Source organism: Uloborus diversus, chromosome 8 (genome assembly GCF_026930045.1).
Source record: "Uloborus diversus isolate 005 chromosome 8, Udiv.v.3.1, whole genome shotgun sequence".
In the NCBI taxonomy this organism is placed as follows: domain Eukaryota; kingdom Metazoa; phylum Arthropoda; class Arachnida; order Araneae; family Uloboridae; genus Uloborus; species Uloborus diversus.
In genome coordinates, this window is record NC_072738.1 from 93,658,673 (window position 1) to 93,664,727 (window position 6,055).

A 6,055-nucleotide genomic window follows, 5' to 3' on the forward strand; every position below is an offset into this window, starting at 1 on the left:
TTTTCCAAGTGGATAAAAACCATTAAAATCTCGAAATCTTACACGGAAATAGTAACGTTTCGGAGTTTTTTTACAGTTTACGGAAAAAAAGTTTACCCGACAATAACAATATTTAATCTTTAGAAGTTGAAATGTCTTCATGACTTTTAAAGCGAACGACACAACATTTGTATCCTTTAGAACTTTGATGTGATTTTGAGATTTGAAGTCTTTAAGAAGAGATATAAAATGATCTTTTATTTTTATACTGATATTAGCACTAATTTTTTAATATACATATTCAATAATATTTACTAATTCTCATTAATATTTTTAGAGTAATATCATGCATGTTTCTGATTTATAGATTTATAATTATGCATTTGAAGTTTGAAGTTACTGTTTTGTAAATTTATGTATTACCTAAAATTGGGGTAATTAAAGAACTTTTGAAAAAGTTCATGGTGGGGAGTGCGTGAAAAAAAAAGGAGATTGTCAATGGCAACAGAACTTCGATGCTCCTTACCATGAACTTGGAAAAACAGATCTGACGCAATTAAACACGTTAACCGAAAGCTTATAGATTTTGATGTGACTTTGAGCCACCCAGATTGTTCGTATGTTTTTTTTTAGTAGACTCGGTCTTTATTTGAGCATGATTGGCAGACTACTGCCGCATTCTATCACATTGAAGATAAATATATGCATCATTTATAACTATATTTAAACATTAAAAATATTCTGTTTGCGAATAACATCTGTTGTATGTGCATGGAAATGTAAGAACGAGTAAACCAAATGTTTTTAAAGTTGCAACGCTACTGATTGTTTATTTAATTTTGTTCAGTTAATTAAATTAACTAAATAAATATTAAATTCTGCGATAGTGAATTACATTTCTGCCAATTACATTTCTGCTTAATAAATGTAACATTGAATGCAAAACTTCCAACGCTCAATACTAAAAAGCAGAAAATAATTTTTGAAATAAATTAGTTTTCAATTGACTACGCTTTCAAAGCGCACTAAAAGACAGATTTTTTTTAAGTCTCCCGTAGATTTAAAGTCCTATATAAATCCAGAACTTCGTACAGATTGACTCTGAAACGTGTGGTTGTGAGTTTGTAGTTCGTAAAGTTAAAAGGAAAAAAAAAAACAGAAGGTGCATGTACTACATAACTATAAAAAATGAAAACAATAGCTATCAATCAGAAAACGTACAAATTAATTTTGTATAATTTGAAGGGCAATAAAATCGTCAGTTAAATTTTGAATAACAAAAGTAATCAGTGGTGTGCATACCCACGTTTTCCCTTTTAATCCTTCCAAGTACATTTCAAAAGCTGTTAAAAATGCCCAATATCCCAATATCTAACTCTCCAAACGATCTGTAAGAAGAACTTGATCTGTACAGAGAAATCAACATGCACCTTTTATGATACATTTTTTTCGTTGATGTGTTTTAAAAACCTAGTAAAGTGAAAACTGTTTTTGTTTTTCAATAGTTGTTTTTTTTAATATTTAACATTATATAAATAAAATTTGAGACTGACGACACAAAATCCAAGTTAGTTTTATACTCATACCATACCATAACCTTCAAAAGTTCACTAACAACGCATCCTATACGAATCCGTTTACTGAACAGAAATGGTACTGTCATCAATCTAATAAATGTCACCAATGTACCGTAATGTTTCTGGGCCACGATGCTCGTTCTTAGGGTAAATCTGCACAGATTTATCTTGTCATCGTGTGTGCGTCTGTGTTTGATTTCCTTTTTTTTCAGAGCATTGTTCAATTTTTATATTTTATTCTATCTTATCATTTTTGTTGACGGCTGAAAATCCAAATATTTTACAGTAGCATACATGCTGTAAGCACGCTTATTTTCGCGAGCCGTATTTTTCGCAAAACTGTGCTTACAAAATAGAATGTTTCAATTTTGTGACAAACTTTTGTTTGAAAAAAAAAAACATAAATAAAAGGTGTCCGAAAAGTCCTTGACACGTTTAAAAATTTAATAATAAAGCAGCAAACTGTCGTATCAATATGCGCGGTTTATGCCATAATACTTCGCAGGTCAAAGGATTTTTTATGACTCGCAAAAAAAGGGGAAAAAAATATAAACGAAAAAAAGGATAGAGCGTTACTTTAAGTAAGTTTTTTTATAAGTATAAACAAGTTCATTGACAGCTGAATCGTCACATTAAGGAAAACAAATTTTTGCTTTGCCAATACAACGATTACTTATATATATTTTTTAAAGGGTATAACCAGTGACTTCGCCATGAAAATTTCCCCTAATTACACACGAACTGAAAAGTGAATGACATGAAAACGGGAACATGATGGGGATATATTTTGCGAGGCTTTAATATTTGCAATTGCCACCGGGTGGAAAAAAATTGCGAAAATTAGTCTAAAAAAAAGGTTTTTTTACAGAATTAACCACATATTTAATACATGATGTTTATTGTAAAAACTAGAAAGTCGCCCGTCATGGTATGACGGGTGAAAATTGTTTCTACATTTGAACGAAGACATTGCCTGTTTGATGATATTTTGATAGTTGAAATTTTAACCCTAACACCAGTGGATCCAGTAGATAGCGTCAATTCGCAACTACAGAGCTCGAATACGCTACCTTGCGGTGATTATCAGTGCTAAAGAAAAAGGTAAAACGGTACATTCCACATGTTTTCTTTGAGGTAAATTACACGATTCAGACAGTTTGTGGTGTAATGTAATTTCAGAAGAATAGAAAAGAAAGCTTCCCACAAACACGATAAAAATTACTGTTATTCACACAGTGTCAAAGTAAGTTATAAGTTACGGCATATGTTTGTTTTACCTTTTTTCATCCGCCATTAGACACTGGCTGCATCGCCTCCTATAGTTTATAGGAGTTGCGAATTGTTTTGGTTCCTTCTTTTTCCTATAATGACAGTATTACCAGTAAAACTGTTGACTTGCCGGATAGAGTTCAGTCTTTTCACAATAAAGCTTTTCCATGCATGTTAAACATTAGCAAAACATATAATCAAATTATCATGCCGTGGCGCGAGTTTCATGGTTGAAACACGCCGGTTAGTTTATCATCGCCTATTATTTATATGAGGATTATAGTGAGTCTGTGTGTTGTTATATTTACTGAGAGGTATGAAATACAAACAACTACACTTTAATCAAAAAAAATTATGTGTCAAAAAATGGAAAAAAGTTATGGATAAAAAGTTATGTGACAAGAGGGAGAGAATAAAAAGATGTCTTTAGAAGTTAAATTCCCGAGTTTTTGTTGCGTTTGATTATTCGCAAATAGTAACGGAGCATTGCTGTTATTATTCACAAACTATATCTTTAGTGATCAAATACTTATGCCACTTTCAGTAGCAAGTTCAACATCAATCGTAATTAACTTAACTATTGATATTGAGGGGGATTTGCGTGCAGTTTATATTTTGCACGCAATTGTACCAATTCGTAATGCAAATACAGGATGAAGTTGTTCAATTAATCTGAGCGAATTTTGGTTAGTATATTATCTGAACTGCAAAGAGAAGAAATTATTCAAAACATCGGATTTTTAACGCGTTTCGTTTCTAATTTCTGTACCTCAGAGCCGGAAGGACGTAAGTCACATTATGATAATTTAACTAGAAAAATGAAAAAAGATTGTCTGGCGCATGCAAAGGATGGGTAGCGCGCTCTTTTAACCCTGCTAAAAATTGAAAAGGATTTTTTCAAAAAAAGAATTACGTTCACATTGATCAATGTGGAATAGGCTTCTGCATGCAATGTACTAATAAACGGAAAATCGAAATTTTTGGACTTACTTCCCTCTGGCTCTGAGGTTCAGGTTTAACACCAATGTATAAAGTGATCGTCTATTTGCAGATATGGATTTTTTTATGTGTGTGGAGTTTGTTTAAGGCATGTAATATATAGCGGGGTGAATAATGAAAATATGTTACTACCATTCAGTCTTTTTACTTCCTTTTACGAAATAAAGGAAGTATTGTATTCGCGAAAAAAAATTCACCCCCAAAATCGGCCTTACATTCTATTTTACTCGCCCCCGAATGAATATTGAATTTATTTTTTCAACCCGACCACACGTGGATATATGTCTAAGAATTTATAAACACCCGAAATATCCATTTTGACGATCCCCGAATATTGAATTTATTTTTTTAACACGACCACACGTGGATATATGCCTAAGAACTAATAAACACCCGAAATATCCATTTTGACGATCTCCGAATTAATTACGAGTTTTCTCGTGACTTCTGTATGTACGTATGTATGTGCGTATGTACGCATGTGTGTTCGTATGTGCGTATGTGTGTATGTGCGTATTTATCTCGCATAACTCAATAACGGTATGTCCAAGAAAGTTGAAATTCGGTACGAAGACTCCTGGTGGGGTCTAGTTGTGCATCTTCCCTTTTGGTTGCATTTGGATGTTCCAAAAGGGATCTTTTACACTTTTTCTGGGGGAAATCATTGTTAATTTCAACGCAAACCCAAGTGGTGTTATAATTTGGAAAACATAACTTGGCGATACATCGCCAAGCTTTCGGCGTTTTTCTTTCTTTTTTTTTTAAAAAAATCTGATTTCATTCTGGCTACTATTGGCGATGTTTCGAAAGTTAACTATTGAATCACATTAAAGTGTCCAATATTGGAAAAATTAATCTGTATAAAACGTTTTTTTCCTTCACTTCGCAACAAACTTGGGATAAAAATATTTAAAGTTTATTTGCTTACTCCAAGGCACTATTATATTTTAATTGGCGTTGAAGGAAGTCATATGATGCACACATCAGCTCGTTTATATACTGCTTTAAACAAACAAAAAAAAAAAAAAAAAAAAAAACTCACAGACACAAAATTAAAACACCAAAAAATAAGACTTTCTATTGTTTTTTGAGGATAGGGAAGACTTGATTTAGTTGTTGTTTAGCTGCTATATCTAAATTTTACTTTATTAGAAACACAGCGTGTTCAACGTTTATAGAAAAGCAACAAATTGTCGTTTCAATATGCGGTTTGTGTTTCAATTTTGACATCGGGGAAAAAAAACGGGGTGGGGGGAGGAGGAAAGAAAAAAAGCAATCGTTGTACCGGAAATGTAAAAATTTGTTTTTCTAACTGTGACGATTCAGGTGTCAATGAACTTGCTTACACTTACAACAAGCTTACTTAAAGTTACACTCTTTCCTTTTATATTCTATTACTTTTTACCTTTTTTTTACGATGTTATAACAAATCTTGGACCTGTGAAGTATAATGGCGTAAACCGCATATTGATATTGAGGGGGTTGTAGTTTGCTGATTTTCTATTAAATTTTTAAATGTGTCTAGGTGACACCCTGTATTTATGTTTTCTTTCCAACAAAAATGTTTAACAAAATTGAAACATTCTATTTTTTTTTCTCATTTGAAGTTTTCCGTCAACCCAGATAATACCTGTCAGAATATCGGTTCTATGCTACTTTAAACAACCTGTAATGATTCATGAAGACTAATACTGTCATAAAAATATTATCGCTGCAGCTGAAGCAAGAATAAAAGCATTACTAAAATCATAAACATGCTAAAAATCCGCCATTCACTTTCAATCGAGTGTGACTTGAAGTACCACAAAGGAGAAAATGAGAATAATTCGTTTTCTGCCTCGATGAATTGAGCGTTAGGTATTTTTCTAAATGTTATAAGCAAATACATGTCAGGCATAAACCGTCGAGTATTCTAAGTAGTAGAAAAACGCAACTGTTTAGCAAATTATTTCTGATTTTTTTTGTGTCAGTGGTGCTCTATGAGCGACAGTTAGGATTGACGAATCCGTATTTATTTGGAAGCTTTAGGGGAGAACAGCGCTTGTGTACGAGTGTGGAATAATTTTCTTGTTTTTGATTTGACAAATCCGAGTTCCCTGTCACGTGATCTTGTAGTTGCCACGCTACTGTGAAAGGTAAAAATATGAAAATATGAGAGCAACAATGGTCGGGGAGAGTGCGACAAAATTAAGTTTTGTTCAATTGCGATATTTTACATTTTATGGTATAAT